Source organism: Panthera leo, chromosome C2 (genome assembly GCF_018350215.1).
Source record: "Panthera leo isolate Ple1 chromosome C2, P.leo_Ple1_pat1.1, whole genome shotgun sequence".
Taxonomy (NCBI): Eukaryota; Metazoa; Chordata; class Mammalia; order Carnivora; family Felidae; genus Panthera; species Panthera leo.
Genome location: NC_056687.1, coordinates 60,617,953 through 60,635,028, shown reverse-complemented (window position 1 = coordinate 60,635,028; position 17,076 = coordinate 60,617,953). Strand labels below are relative to the sequence as shown.

The 17,076-nt window shown below is 37.6% G+C and overlaps 1 protein-coding gene across 4 annotated transcripts in view; it reads left to right on the top strand.

Annotated features, from left to right (window-relative positions):
- Positions 1-17,076, top strand: part of ZBTB20 (zinc finger and BTB domain containing 20) — a 764,386-nt gene that overhangs the window by 515,116 nt on the left and 232,194 nt on the right. For all 4 annotated transcript variants that reach the window (XM_042954830.1, XM_042954828.1, XM_042954831.1 and 1 more), the window contains one exon: positions 16,483-16,580. The gene's annotated coding sequence lies outside the window, so the exon portion shown is untranslated. The remainder of the gene's footprint in view (positions 1-16,482; positions 16,581-17,076) is intronic.

Genomic DNA, 17,076 nt, shown 5'->3' with positions numbered 1-17,076 from the left:
ACAATACCATTCAAAACCTCATCAAAAAGAATAAAATACCTAGGAATAAATTTAACCAAGGAGGTTAAAACTGTAAGACACTTATGAAAGAAATTAAAGGAGACACAAATAAATGGAAAGGTATTCTGTGCTTGTGGATTGAGAAAATTAATATGGTTAAAATGTCCATATCACTTAAAGCAATTTATAGGTCCAGTGCAATCCCTATCAAAATTTCCATGGCATTTTTCACAGAACTGGAACAAATAATTCTAAAATTCATATAGAACCACAAAAGACCCTACCTATGTCAACCAAAGAAACCTTGAGGATGAATAACAAAGCTGGAGGGATCATGCTCCCTGATTTCAAACTTAAAAAGTTATATGATATGGCACAAAAACAGACACTCAGATCAATGGAACAGAACAGAGAACCCCCAAATGGACCCACAAACGTATGGCCAACTAATATTTGACAAAGCAGGAAAGAATATCCAATGGAATAAAGATAGTCTCTTCAGCAAGTGGTGCTGGGAAAACTGGACAGCGACATGCAGAAGAATGAACCTGGACCACTTTCTTACATCATACACAAAAATAAACTCAAAATGGATGAAAGACCTAAATGTAAGACAGGAAGCCTTCAAAATCCTTGAGGAGAAAGCAGGCAAAAACGTCTTTGATCTTGGCCACAGCAACTTCTTACTCAACACATCTCTGAAGGCAAGGGAAACAAAAGCAAAAATGAACTATTGGGTCCTCATCAAAATAAAAAGTTTCTGCACAGCGAAGGAAACAACCAGCAAAACTAAAAGGCAACCGACAGAATGGGAGAAGATATTTGCAAATGACATATCAGATAAAGGGTTAGTATCCAAAATCTATAAAGAACTTATCAAACTCAACACCCAAAAAACAAATAATCCAGTGAAGAAATGGACAAAAGACATGAATAGATACTTCTTCAAAGAAGACATCCATATGGCCAACCAACACATGAAAAAACGCTCAACATCACTCATCATCAGGGAAATACAAATCAAAACCACAATGAGATACCACCTCACACCTGTCAGAATGGCCAACATTAACAGCTCAGGCAACAACAGATGTTGGTGAGGATATGGAGAAAGGGGATCTCTTTTGGTGGGAATGCAAACTGGTGCAGCCACTCTGGAAAACAGTATGGAGTTTCCTCAAAAAGTTAAAAATAGAACTACCCTATGACCCAGCAATTGCACTACTAGGTATTTATCCAAGGGATAAAGGCATGCTGTTTCAAAGGGACACATGCACCCCAATGTTTATAGCAGCACTATCAACAATAGCCAAAGTATGGAAGGAGCCCAGATGTCCATCAATAGATGAATGGATAAAGAAGGTGTGGTATATATACACAATGGAGTATTACTCGGCAGTCGAAAAGAATGAAATCTTGCCATTTGCAACTACGTGGATGGAACTAGAGGGTATTATGCTAAGCGAAATTAGTCAGTCAGAGAAAGACAAATATCATATGACTTCACTCATAAGAGGACTTTAAGACACAGAACAGATGAACATAAGGGAAGGGAAGCAAAAATAATATAAAAACAGGGAGGGGGACAAAACATAAGAGACTCTTAAATGTGGAGAACAAACAGAGGGTTACTGGAGGGGTTGTGGGAGGGAGAATGGGCTAAATGGATAAGGGGCATTAAGGAATCTACTCCTGAAATCATTGGTGCACTATATGCTAATTTGGATGCAAATTAAAAAAATTAAATTAAAAAAAAGCTATATGATATTGGCATAAAACAGCCACATATAACAATGAAACAGAGAGCCCATAAATAAACCCACATATATAAGGCCAATTAATTACTATAAAGGAGGCAAGAATATACAATGGGAAAGGACAGTCCGTTCAGTAAATGTTGCTGGAAAACTTGACAGCTGTATGCAAATGAATGAAACTAGACCATTATCTTACATTATATACAAAAGTTAACCCAAAATGGAATAGACTTGAATCTAAGACCTGAAACCATCAAACTTCTAGAAGAAAATGTTGGCAGTAAGCTCCTTTGACATTGGTCCTAGTGATGCTGTTTGGATCTTACTCTGAAGGCAAAGGAAAACAAATGGGACTATATCAAACTAAAAAGCTTCTGCACAGTGAAAGAAACCATCAACAAATAAAATGCAGCCTACTGAATGGGAGAAGATGTTTACAAATCATATATCCAATAAGGGATTACTATCAAAATGTATAAAGAACTCGTACATTTCAATAACAAGAAAACAAACAATATAAATTTAAATGGGCAGAGGGCCTGAATAAATATTTTGTAAAGAAGATATACAGATGGATAACAGGTGCATGAAATGTTACTCAACATCACTAATCATCAGGGAGATACAAATCAAAACCACGATATTACCTTACATCTGTTACAATGACTATAATAAAAAAGACAAGAAGTAACAAGTGTTGGCTAGGATATGGAGTAAAAGGAACCTTCGTGTAATGTTGGTGGCGATGTACATTGGTATAGCCACCGTGGAAAACTGATTGTGGAGGTTCCTCAAAAAATTAAAAATAGAACTATCATATGATCCAGCAATTTCACTACTATCTATCCAAAGTATCTATCTGAGGAAAGCAAAAACACTAACACAGAAAGATATATGTACCATTACCTTTATTGCAGCATTGTTTACAAGTAACCTTTCTGTATCTATAGATGTATGGATAAAAAACATGTGGTATGTAAACACAATGGAATACTACTCAGCCATAAAAAAACAATAAAATCTTACCATTTGCAATAACAAGGATGGATCTTGAGGGTATTATGCTAAGTGAAATAAGTCAGTAAGAGAGAGACAAGTATCACATGATTCCCCTTATTTGTACAATCTAAAAGACAAAACAAACAAAACAAAACTCAGCCTCATAAATATAGAGAAAAGGTTGGTGTTTGCCAGAGGGGAGGGGTTGAGGGTATAAAATGGGTGAAAGGGATCAAGAAGTACCAACTTCTAGTTGTAAATTAAATGGCATGAGGATATAAAGTAAAGCATAGAGAATATAGTCAATAACATGTTAATTTTGCATGGTGACAGATGATAACTAGACTTATTGTGGTGAACATTTACCAATCAAATCAAACATCAAATCACCATGTTGTGCACCTGAAACTAGTATAATAGTGTATGTCAATTATACCTCAAGAACAATAAATAAATAGGCCTCTAAAAACAGAAAATAATTTTATTTCCATGGCAGGGAATCTGATTCCTTTCATTTTATCTCCTGACATAAAGAAAGAAAAGTACCTAAGAAATCATTAAAAAGTTGATATAAAAATAAATCCTCCTTTGAATATATGAGCTATGTAACTTTATTCTCCAAGTACTTGCTAAGGTCCCAGTTACCCAAGACAGAGCCAGATGCAGGAAAATAATTCATACCAAGACCTATTGTAATGCTAGTAAAAAGGCAGTTGAAGCTTTTTGAAACCATGTTGCTGCAGGTTGAAAAAACATTAACCTATGTGCTTTTGAGTTGAAGGAAGAATTTTGTTTGTGGGCATTGGCATGATTGCTCTATGTAAAATGTGGAGGTTGCACACATCTCTAATACAGAAAAGAAAATGGGCAAGCCAGCCATATTCTAACCTCGAATATGTGGTTGCTTTTAATGACACAGTGCATCAAGGTCAAGAGAAGGTGCCCTCAGCAGATGGAAGACTTTCAAAGTGAAAAAGCTTCATTTACATTTAAAATATATTGCATTTCACATGATTTCTGAAGAATACTTGCTTGTTGTAGTTATAACCATGGCTCATTTCTGTAATCATGTGTCAAGTAACTGACTTACCTCATGTTTGTTTCTCTGGCAGGTGTTTTCTGTGGAAGGGCAGTGAAAAAGGTGGAGGAAGGTATTCTTTAATATCTTGTTATAAACCCACTAGGTGTCACTACTTTCGGTGGGACTCTGGAAAGGAAACTGTCAGAAGACACATCTGTGTCTTGGCAAAAAAACAGATATCATAGCACCTTAACTTTTAACCTCTACTATACATGAAGACCTATGTAGGAGACTTTCTCATGATTATTTGTGCCTGTAGTTCCTTTATTTTGAATTTTTTAAGATTGAGTTTTGCAATATTTATATTTGAATCCTATTTTGTTCGTAAATAGTTTACTGAAGCTATTCTAAAATATGTATCCGCCTTAACTTTTTAAATACCCAATGGAATTATTAAAGGCATTTAAGTGCTGTGGTAACATAGAATGCATTCAGAAGGTTTGATCTCACATCGTTTATCAGGTACTTTAGGGATGAGAAGCCACATACTTTCATGCCAGTGGTATGGAAACAATTTTCTTCTTTCTTTTTTCTTATCCTGCCTCTCATGTGTGTTCTTTCTCTCTTCTTGTTCTTCCTTTCTCTCCCAGTTTCATGAAAATTCATTTATCTGTGACATTTAAAGACTCTGTCTGAGAGGTGTCTGGAGCTGTGGCTGGCTGTGTACATCAATAGTTTCTTGGAATGTGGCACTCTGTCAATATTTGGGGGCCTCAGTAACCGCACTTAAATGCAGTGCCTGCCAGCGATCACTCTCTTGGTATCTCAGTAACAAGTCCGAATGAAGGGATATTAGCATGTCAAATTCTTTTACAACTGGCAAGACTTTGTTGACAGTATATGGGCATCTTGCATTTGCCTCTTGCACCTTTCTGTTTGTGTATATGATGTCACTTTTCCCTCTGTGTAAAAAAAATAGGAATCTCTGAAACATGCTATTATGAAACCAAAATAAATGGCATCATTGTACAATCTTGATTTGGTAGGTTTTATAGTATATAGCTATATGCATAGGAAACACAGTCTTTATTATATTCGAGGTATTTCTTTTTTGCTTTGGTTGTATGTGGACCAAAATTATTGTTGCTATTTTATGGCAGAAATATATATGTTAAGACTTTCTAGGTGAAGTCTCCATAGTTTATGTATGAGTCTAGCGTGATAGAGATTTAGCTACATAAAAAGAAATATTAGTAGGTTGGAGAAACAAGATAATTCTTGTAAACAAAAACTGTTTACATTTTCAAACATTTCTTAGTGATCCTTTCTACTTCTCAGTGAAATGGGCCATTTATAAATTAAATCATTAAAGCATTATTTGGTCAACTTTCCCATGAACTACCCTAGATAATAGCATATTGGCCTTTCGAGGTTTGTAAGAGAGACCAATATTAGGGCAACATTTTAGTTATGGAAATACTGTGTGCTCTCAACCTGTATATAATCTTGATGATATCCTCTAATGAGAATCTGTCAGGAATCAGAACTTTAAAGAAAGGAACATGGAAGATGAGAGTTTACCAGCCAACCAGGCTTATCTTGGAGATCTACATCCAACCCAAGGTTGGGTATGGAAGGATTTTCCAAGCTTTAGGTCCTGCTCAGATTAAATAATGCAGGTTTCCTATATCCAAGAGACTATCCTGGAACTATTAATGCTCCTGGATGGAATTATTAGCTACTGCTTCCTTGGACTCATTGGACCAGCAATAACTCCTAAGTTGAATGAATTCACCCAAGCTTCATTTCATTCACAGATCTTTCCCAGTATGGATTTTCAATCCAGGTCCCTAACATATGAGTACTCACTTACCATGGGAAGTTTTCTTGTTAGGACTGAGGAAAAAAGTACCTAGTTAACAGTATTAATGTAGTTTCAATACAACTGAACACAAACTCAGGACTTCTAGGACCTCTAGTTATACTTCAGAAAAGGAAACACACATATTTATTTGCCTCATAATTATGACTCATATGTAAGGCTAAAAGTTCACTTGATCAGCTATAAATGCTGCCTCCAGATTTTATTTCATAATATATAAATCATTTTTTAACTCCAATCAGTCATCATCTTTTGTAGGCTGAAGGCCTCTTGGGAGTGTCATATTAAACTAGACAGCATAGATGGACAAAGAAATGTCACAAGGACTCCAACCATCAAAGATCATCTGGCAGTGTAAGGGCAGGTCTTGAATTCAAAAAAGAAAAAAATAGGCACAAGGATTGAGAGAACAGGAAAAAGAAGAGCCTAGGTATACATGGATTTGTAACATGGCCTGGATCAAGAGATTTGGTATGTTTCTTCATAATTCATTTACAAAAAAATATATAGTAACATCCACAGATGCTTATGAAGAAATAATGCTCTCCTGTCTCCTGTCTGTACTTAGATCGTTTTTGTGGTCCCATAGAGGAAGAGGAAAAATCCAATATATGGCATTAATCATAAAATTTTTATACTACCAAAACTTTATTTCGAGATATAATAGAGAACATTTTCAGCACCTTCCATGGACGAATTAGAAACGTCTCTATTGCTAACAGTAAAACTCATCTGCTGGGCTTAGAGTGTAACCTCCTCTTGCTCTGGATTCAGAATCTTATGAATATACATTATATCTGTTCTTTATTATATACTGTTTGTTTAATGTTAGACACTAATCCTTTCTGGGGCAGAGAAAGAAACCAGAATAAGATGAGAATAAAGAATCGTCCTGCAGAATTTATAGCTAAGGACAGAAGGAATTTTGTTTTCTTTTGGATCACTTCAGACACATTTTGGAACTGTAGTTGAAATTTGATGGGCTGCAATTTAACCATCTCTTTTCATTAATACTAGAATGTTCTCTTGCTTAAACCAGGAAAGACTTGGATTCTTCTCCCTTAGAGATGCTAGCCACTTCTTCAGCTCTTTCTTTGCCAGTGTATATTTTGTCTACTGATCACCGAGTAAAGTGACAGAAATAAGGACTGTGGGACAGAGTGCTGAAGGAGTACCTCTGATCCCACCTAAGCAGGGAAGGCGCATTCATTGACTCTTCAGCATTGGCTACCCCTTCCAGAAAAGAAATAGCTGCCTGACTGGATGGCTAATAATCAACAGAACACTTGAATGGGTTGTTTACAAGGCCTATCTTAACATAAAGTGCAATCTTCTATTGCTATGGAGATGACCTTTGTTGGTGATAGACATCACTCAAAGAGAGATCCACAACCCCCACCCCACATGGCACAAAAAGTAAATGGGTCTATCTGGTTTTGTTAGGTCCCAGTCACAGGGACACCTTTACTCAGAAATCAGTCTCCCTCCATTTTTTAATCAATAAGTTGTCATTCTTATTTTTAGTTCATGAATGTTTGAATGATTTATAATAGTTACTCCCTCCACCCTCCTAAGAAGTCTACTTGCCAACTTTTAACTGAAAAGGACCCCATGTAAGAAGTGTTATTACTACTAAAGAAGTGATTTTTAGGACTCATCTCAAAATCTAGTTTAAAGAAAAGGCAAAAACTGAATTTCTGATGTACGTACACCAGAATGGAGACCGTTGCCTTTGTTCTTTTTGAAAAAAGTGAGCTTTTGAAATAACTATATGCTTCTCTATAATCAAAGCCCTCTTTTCCCCAATAATTACAAAGGATATACTTTTCAGTTTCTACTCAAGTAATAGTGACTTAGATGCCACCTGCTTAAATAGCAGCCATGGATCCAGTGACCATTTATGTGCCCAGAAGTAATGACTGTTCAGTTTTGTAGGTGAATCTCTTGGAATTGTGTGCTGGGAATAGACTAGATCAGGGCTTAGATTAGTTGATTAGATTAATTGTAATAGGTATAAGAATGGATTATCCTGTTAGAAAATATACACTATTAGCTTTCTATAGAATAAAATTCTATAAAAACAATAGGCTAGTCAAAAATTGAGAATAGGTTGGATTAAGAATAGATAGGACTAAGTATTTTAGAGGAAGATTCTCTAGAAATTTAATAAATGAGCTTTTCATTAAAAACATTCTTATATTTGTATTTAATATAATTTTAAAATAAAATCATTATAGAAATTCAAACTCTGACAAGAATGGTGCTCTGTGGCTGATCACCCAGGAAAGCTGCAGTTATGTTCTAGCTTAGCTTGTGGGTGATAATACTTCCACATTTGACTTCATTGTCCCTTCTCTGCCAAAATGAGACTCACTATTTGGGAAACTGTACCTGAAAATAGTCATTTTGATACTTCTATCTGTAAGTTATTGACATGGAAATCTAACCTCCATGCAAGGAAATGTCCCAGAAAAACCCCGGTGAACTGATTTGCCAATCCTCTGAAAATGCTAGGACATTAGGTAATATGCAATGCATACTGGTATGTTTTCTTTCTTGGCCCAATGAGAGCTCTGGTGAACTAAGGCAAAGCTAGAGTTATGATATCACTCCACTCAACTAGCAGAGCTTTGAATTTTGCCTCAAATGACAATCCACCAATAAATCATTAAAATTTCTCATTTATTGTATTTGATGCCAAGCACTTCAGAATTATCAGGAAATGTCTATGAAGGGATCAGTCAATATGGAGAAGTGTAGAAATGGTATGCCATTGGGGTCCATCCTGGATTCTGGTTTTTGATTGCCTTGATTATCTAAACACATGGTCTCCAATATGAGCAAACTCGGTGTAGTCTAAATTATTGGTAGCAGCACTTCAATATGCAAAATCAATTTTAATTTAAAATTGTATTTTAAGAAGGAATAAGAAGGGAAAAGTGATGCAAAACCACATTGATAACAGGACACCAGAAATTTTAAATGGTTGCAAATCACGATTTTAGACGTCGAGGACAGGGAATGCATGCTTTAAAGTATGGTGCTTTTATGCGCGGTGGCCAAATTACAGTAATTTGAGACTTGGGAGAGAGGACAATCATTTGAAATGGACACTCAGTAAAACAGAAAATAAACAGAATGTCATTAAATAATGGGGAGAGGTAGCATTCTTCACAGGAGGGAAAGCAAACCTCCCAAGTGGCAGTCCATTCACACCTCCCTCACTACATGTATATAAAATTTCATAATAGCTCTACTAGCTTGCATATGTTAACAGCTGCTAAACTAACACCACATACCTGAACATACATATCCACATTGCTTGCTTCCTGTGGGACTGTCTTCTTCCTCCACAAATTAAAGAGTCTGCAGGGGAAGGCATATAACTTTGTTTCTTTTGAATCTTCTTTGAAGTCTTGTATTTTCCATTACCCACCATGGTTTGGCAAATGTCACTGATGGACTGAAAATAAAGAATGACTAGTTCTGTGGGCACAATAGCATCTAGAAGTAGAGCACAGAAAGTTAATCAGGAGTGTGAAAGGTAAAACAGAAATTTAAAAATAGCTGTAATAGTGAAATTCTTAAGAAGCGTGCAGAATATAGACATTGCCACTATTTCCTCTGAGCATAGATCAGACACTTAATCATTCTTCTCTGAATTCACTAAAATTTGAAGGAACATCTTAGTGAGAAAGAGTTGTAAAACCCCTCCCCCCCAATTTAAATTTAACATTTTGAGAAAAAAAAAGTTCTTTAAGGGACAAATGTCTCAAAGACATGGAGACTTTTTTGCTTATCTTAGAAAAAGGAAAGTTGAGTTACTGAGCTAATTCCAGCTTTTAAGCAAGTTAAGGGAAATAAGAAATGAGATTTTCTCTGTTTTCTTCACTGAGGATCCAGAGTAATAAAATATGCTTATCCTTATCCTGCAACAAAAAATCTTTAGGTTTGATAATGAGGTAGGATCTTGATAGTGAAGCTTCTGAATACCGAAAGGGAAGTCATGAGATTGGCTTCTGTGAGGCTCTTTAACTTAAATCGGATAGACTCCCATCTTCTGGACCAGTTTACCTGTGTCAGGGGGAAGAAAAGGAATGATTTCTCTAGGTGGTTCACATTTTTCACACGTTTCTTCTCTCCCTTTTTTTTTTAAAGCCACTGTTATTCAGAGGCAAAAACTGCGGGAAGCTACGGGGATTTCTAAATGTGCTTGGCAAATGGGAAAGCAATAGCAGAGCCACCAATGAATCATGAATCACACTAGATTACTCTGTGTTACATATGCTCACTTATGTAGCCATCACACTCTGTTACAATCATTTCCTATAACAATTGATTTACTACAAACTTTCAACAGTGGTTGAAAAAAAATTTGCTCGTGAACAAAGAAATTAGAGCATATTGTTCAGTGCTCTATAAAAAGGTATAGTAGACTTTTAGTGCAAAAGTTATCACATTTCACTCTCCGCTTGTTGGTGTCAGTATTCAAAGTCAAACCCATTACCATTAAACTTAAACCATCTAGGGTCTCCTGGGTGACTCAGTCGGTTGAGTGTACGACCTCAGCTCAGGTCATAATCTCATGGTTCATGGGTTTGAGCCCCCCTTCGGGCTCTGTGCTGACAGCTCAGAGCCTGGAGCCTGCTTCCAATTCTGTGTCTCCCTCTCTCTCTGCCCCTCCCCTGCTCTCACTCTGCCTCTCTCTCTCTCCTTCTCAAAAGTAAATAAACATTTAAAAAAATTTAAACTTAAACCATCCCCTTCCTACTGCAGTAAGTGAAATATTTTTGATTCATCTCCAAAAATATAAAGCCAATAAGTGTTGGTGGTATTTGCTATAAATAAGGGGAGAGACCCACAGAATGCAGTTAGGGAGAAGACATCCTCAATTAGAAAAGAAAAAAAATCTGCCAAACTCCTCCTATTTGCCAAGCACTCATCTAGGAACTGGAGGTTCAGAGGTAAATAAGTTTCCATCAGTAAAGAGTGCTCGCAGACTAACTGAAAACAAACAGACACATACACGGGTAACTCTAGTTAAATAGATATGTATTGGAGTAAAGGTATAAGCAAGGTACTCTATAGATTTTCCTGGGACAATTCTGGTTTGTGCCTATGGTGGTTTAATTATTCATAGGGTCCTTATATGCCCTGGTTTTGACAGTAAGTTATACGTTTACCCCATAAATAGCTATAGCCGTCAAATCTGCCTGAGGTTGTCTAGCAAGAGTTTCCACAGATTAGGACAGACAATCAAAGAGATTAAGAATGCTTTGCCACACATGTTGTCTACATTCAAATAGAAATACAAATGAAAAACTTAGTACACTGACTTTCATTTCTCCCAGCGTTGTCAGAGGAAGAAACTGGGAATTTAACTTGTGTGAGGTGAGGAGAGAGGGAGAAGGCAGGATAATCTAAACCCACTTATTGGTATATGATATGCACAAAGTGTGTCTTTAAATGAGCCATTAAACTATTGGATCCCCTGAAGCTCTCCCAACTGAAAGGTGGTGTGAGAAAAGACTAGAAGCTATGAAGGGAATTTTAGAAAGATGGCTTAAGGTTCAACATAAGAAACCTTATTTGGTGCCATATTTTGTACAAATAGAAGGAGTCTAAAGCAGGATTGGGTTGCCTATGAGGCTGAGAGCTCTATGCCCCTGATGGTGTGCAGCTGAATGACCGTCATGAGCAAACTCAGGCATTAGGTCAAAACTCAGGCCACTGATTAGAGTTCTATACACATTGCTGATCCTATGATTTTATATTATGCATTGGGTTTTTTCGAGTAGCTTTTAAGTAAGAATCCTGCGCTTGGGGAAACCCCTAGAAGAAAAAAAAAAGTAGAAATATCATGAAAAACAAAAGAAACGAAACAGTTTGTGAGCTAAATGCTCTTGTGACCCACTCTGAACATACACTAAAAAGAGATGAGGGAATGTCAATACAGATCTCACTGAGCTTATTCTTTGCCACTCTTACAAGGAAAGCAGCTATTTGACACATAATATTCGGAAGACATGCCTCCCTCAGAGGTCTCTACCTCTTGGACATATACTCATTTAAAGACGGAGCTGCTGCAAAGTCTTGCTTTCCAGTTTGATTTGCATAGCTCCAAGTTTCCTTCGAATGGGACCTGTAGCAAAGCTATCATTAAAGAGAAACAAAGCAGAAAACTGAACAAAGGATACATTCTGTGCAAAGTTAGAAGTTTAGACTGTTTCAGAGATCCTTGTCATGGTAAGAAAGATGTCCGCCCCTTCCCCCACCTGAAAAGAATAGCAGACAAGTGACAAAAGGAGGCTCCCTGGAGGTAACATGGGAGCAACGAGTAGGGGGACTAAAGGCTACACACACGAAGAGAGAGAAAGGGGTTGGCATGGACACAGGAGATGCGGCCAAACACCCTGCATTCACAGCAGAGATGCGTGATTAGGTTGGAATCACTTTCGCCTCTTCCCCACGGTATGCAAGTAGGAATAGGTCAGGCTGAGGCAAAAGGAATGACATCCTGATGAGGCTCAGCTTTCCCAGGGGCCTACAAAGGGCGGCAACACAGCTAGAGCCAGAATATTCTCACTGGCCCCTTTATATGAAATCTTGAATATCTACATTTACAGATTAAAATGTTTTCCAGTACACCAGAGAGAGAAAAGTCTTCTGAAGGTAGTGGAAATGACTTTAGTTCTCTAGTGGTTAAGAGTCTAAGGGCTTAAAGTGAGGAAAGTTGGTTTCAATCCTCTGCTACTTAACAGATAGATTTATGGGAAAGTATTTAAATTACTCTAAGTTTTCATTTCCACATGTTAAAAAAAATTGATAATGCATACACCACTGAGCTCTTCTAAAGATTATATTACACATGTGAATTGTGTAACACATGTAGTGTCTGGCAAATAATTATTAACAATAAAATTTTTATTCAGTGAGGACTGTTACCCATTTTCGTAACGTTTTCTGGTCACTTACACCAAACCCTGCCTCATCTTACGTCATTACTTTCTGTCTGGTCCTTGACATTCCACACTCTGTTTCAGCTTTGACCTGCTTCCCCAGATACTGTGTTATCTCCCTGCTTCAAAACTTCATGCTTCTGTTCTTTAAAAGGTATACTTACAATGGTTTGTAAATTCAGTACCAACAATGTGCAAATATTTCAAATCATAAAAAGAATACATGACTTCTAGGAAATACTGTTCTTGTTCTTGAACTCTGAAGGCACTCTTCATCTTTTATAACATTGACCCTGAGCCCATTCATGTCAAGTGAACAAGATATTATTTTATACTGTCTTCCTGAGAGGTTAAAATGACTCACCAAAAGTCACTCAGTGATCTCAGATGAGGAATCCAATGAATCAATCTAGAAATCTTGATCTAAAATCTGCCAGGGTCTCCATTTACTGAGAAAAAGTCAGCCTAGAGAGGATGACCCCCAGGAAATTTTATATTCTGTTATTAGTTTTTACCACATGCTTAAAATGTTTTCTGGATTTGGACTTGCCCTCTGATTACCCACAGGATACAGGGAGAAAGCTGTGTCAGTTCCCTTCTCAACAGCTAAAGCAGTCCTTGTCACCAAAACTATCATATGTTAGATCACATGTCAGTGTCTGTGACATAGTCAGGCCTTGGCTTCCCAGGATCTACTCATTACAAGTGAGTTTATGTGCCTTGAAGCATATGGCCTTGATATATGATCCCAGAGCAAAAGAGCAAGGTATTTCAAGCTGGCCACAATTTTATTGACTCTCACAGGCTTTCTTTGTAGTCATTCCAATAAACTAGACAAGAAATTTCTGATGCTCCAAGCTATCCAGTCTGCAGGACTCCATTTCATGATTCAGAGTCCAACTAAACAACTCAAGAGTGCTTTTGTGTGACACTGTGACCACAGGAATAAATAATTGCTTAGTAATTCTCTTTGAGGCAGAAAATTCTAAACATGGAGGAACCATTTCCCCTTAATGGGAGCCAGAAATCCTGTAAGTGCTTGAAATGGCATTCACAAGTCTGAATGGTAAACAGATAAAAACAGGAGCGCACCAGTTGCACAAATGACTTGCTTGTCACAAACTTGTCATTGCAGTAATCTAACATTTCTTTCACAGAGCCCGATGGAAAGGATGGAACAAACAGGCCCTGCTGACGTTTTGGCTCTGCTAAGCCTTCCTCGGAGCTAAAGCATCTGCAGCATCTTCCTGTTCTAGACCCTTTATCTGCTGAAGTTAGCTGATACTGTGCATGTCAAAGAAATGTTTGACTATTGCATTAACAAGTTGATGACAAGCAAGTTATTCCTGCAACTGAAATACTGCTGCTTTTAGCAGGCTGCCATCTTGACCTTCATCTTATTCTACAGAAGAACCCTAACAGAGCGGAGCACTAGGGAGATACCAGTGTTGTTGCCCCAGGCTGTACAGATAAACAAGGACCACCTGTTCAGAACTTAGGTGCAGCAGTATAGGGGACACACCAGGCAGTTCCGTCAGGGTTATGGGTAGGATTTCCTGGGAAACTGTAAATGTTGCAAACACGTTGCACTGTCCCAAGGAGTCTCTTGCTGGGATAAAGGGAGATGCACAGAGATTTCATTTCCTACTGCACCTCTTCCGTTCCCCACACACGTGTGCACATGCAGACCTGTATATACTTCATAAAATATTAATAGCTGGGAAAGTTAATGAAAAGTGTATGCCAGCTTCAAACATAGTTTTTGCCAGTTCTTGGAGTTCCCCCTATTAGCGGCCTCTCCTAACCTCCTCCCCATTCAGAATAGCATCTGGAACTATCTAAACCTAGTCAGAGCCATGCTCTTATCCCTGAAAAGTGAGGAATGTCCGTTGGCCTCCTTGCAGACACTTTCATTAGCCCTCTCTAACACACTCCCCGTTGATCTCCAACCTCAGCTGCCAGCAGGGAGTGCTCACACACTGTGCAACTTCCAACTCTTGCCTTACTGTTTGTGTAGCCCTCCTCCCGTGGGGGACCCACCCTTGAGCTTCCTTGAGTGTGCAGTGTGGTGGGTCTCAGGCTTATCAGCACACAGAGCTGAGCGGTAGCCTGTAACTGGAGACTTGCCTGTTGCATTCTGCCTCTGCTGGTGCCTTGGGCATACCAGCCCTTGAACAATGGAGCATTGGCCCTAAGACTTTGGCCTTTTCATAGAGCTGAGCTTCTCTTATTCATCAAGGTGTCAGGTGCCCTGGATTCCGTTTAGACCCTTGGTTAAAGGTGCAATGATACTGTCTTGTCTGGTTTAACTATCGATGAGAAGAACTCGCATTCTCAGACTTATTTTCTGGCTGTTGCCTCAGGTGCTTTCATTTTTAACCATCTTGTGTAAAAATGGTTATCGTCGTTCAGCCACGGGAACCCATATTTCTTGCCAAAGTAGTGATGGGGCTTACCTTTCTTTTAGATTTGGCAAATTGACCACAGTACTGTCTCCCAGATGAAATGTTCTACTCCCATCCCAAATATCTCATGCTGCAATCGATACCTCAGCTTTGTTACCTCAGAAGACAGGTGGGAAGGGTGTGAGGCAGGGTCCTACGTTTTACACAGGGAAGGATCTGTCCCCAGAAAAGGAGGAGGAAGTAGTTTGAGGTTGGGGCACTTACATTTTCTGAAAAAGAACACCTGTAAGCAAATTATTTGAATTTTAAATGGAATTTTAGTGACTTTTTCTTTGTTTTTTAAAGTTCCTTAATAGGATTTCTGTAATGATTTTGTGTTTTCCTTTTTAATAGAACTTAAATGGCAAAGAAATAGTATGCTGTTTTTGATTCAGGAAAAAAATAAAAATCTTTTTTATGGGAATTCTCTTTTTAAATACACATTAGGGAATAGATAATGGTACCAACAATAAAAAACGTACCCTCTTCCTATTCAGAGTGATAGCTGATTAGTGTATGTGTATGTGTATGTGTTTTTAATATATATTTACTTACTTATTTGATTATTTGTCTATTAAGAAAGAAAGGAAGAAATAAAAGAAAAATTCTTTTGCTGGAGTAACCTCATTAAATTCATAGGATTTTAGGTCTGGAAAGGAACTTGATGATAGTGACTTTGTGTCATACTCACGCTTGAGAGGTGGATACTGAGACCAAAAGATGTTTAATAACATGAATGAAGATACCCAAAGAGATTGTGGCAGATCAAGGCCTAAAACTTTCTTCTAAACAAACACTCTCATTTGAATAACTTACATTAATGTACTTAAGTCTAATAGGGCATTCATTTTTGGAATAACTGGGGTTGCATACTGGCAAAGCCAGTTTAAGGACGTACGTTTGAATAGTTTGGAGATATTTCTTCCTAAGCTGTATTTAATCTGAGTCATGGAAGGAACCATTACAATTTCAATGAATTTTTTTCTCTTACAAGGTTTCAAGGAAACACTTTCTCCATTCCCATTTTGGCACCTGAAAACATATTTTTAAACGGGTCTGTTCCTTTAATAAATATTCGTTTAAGTAGATCATATTCTAACATTCTTAGAGACAAAAAATCTTTTATCAGATTAAAAGAAATCTGTTTTTTATTCCCATTTTTAGCCATGTTTGAGTTGGTCCTTGTCAGTTTCCCCAACAAAACACTGATTAAGACATCAATGTTTTTGTTTGTTTTGGTTCTTTTAATTTAGCACAAGGGGAAAATTAAAAAAAATGCATTTACCTTTTTGCAGCTATGATAATTATATACTCTATTTTTCATTTATGCAAAACTTTATTTTTGAGCGTTTTCTTTTTGTTTCATTTCTCTGTTTTTGCATTTTCCAAACATCTGTACCGTGGCTGGTGGCGAGTGTAGCAGTGACTGGCACTTTTCCTCCACGCTTTGAGAGAAAGAGAATTGGCTGGAATAAAACCTTGCTTTCCATATGGTCGACTTGAAACAGCATTGAAAAGGTATCGTCTCTTTTTCTTTTCTGAAACCAGAGGTGAAACGCACGAGCAAATAGCAATGTTGATGCCAAACCACCTGCTGATTTATATCAGAAAAGTCCTTGGCAAGGCATCCCCCACCTTGTCCCCCACTTGGCGAGGCATCCCCCACTTTGTTGAAAACCTGAATAGATGATCTTTGTGCACTGGTAGCGCCACATCAACAATATATGCTGCCAGTCACTCACTTAAGAAAGCCTAGGTTCTACACATAGTCAAGAAATGAAAGGTTTGCTTTTTGTTTGACAAAATGAGCACTTTGTAAGTATGTTTAAACGGCTGTGAACCGCTTGCTGATTCCTGGAGTATTGGGGTCGGGTCTATTGTCAGGGACAGTGAAAAGAATGTGACACTAGTGCCTTCTTTCACCTTGATTAATTCTAGTTAGGAAAAGCAGTAGTCTTTGCCTTATCAATTATTTTAAAGTAATATATTTCTAGCACATAAAAATATAAAGAAT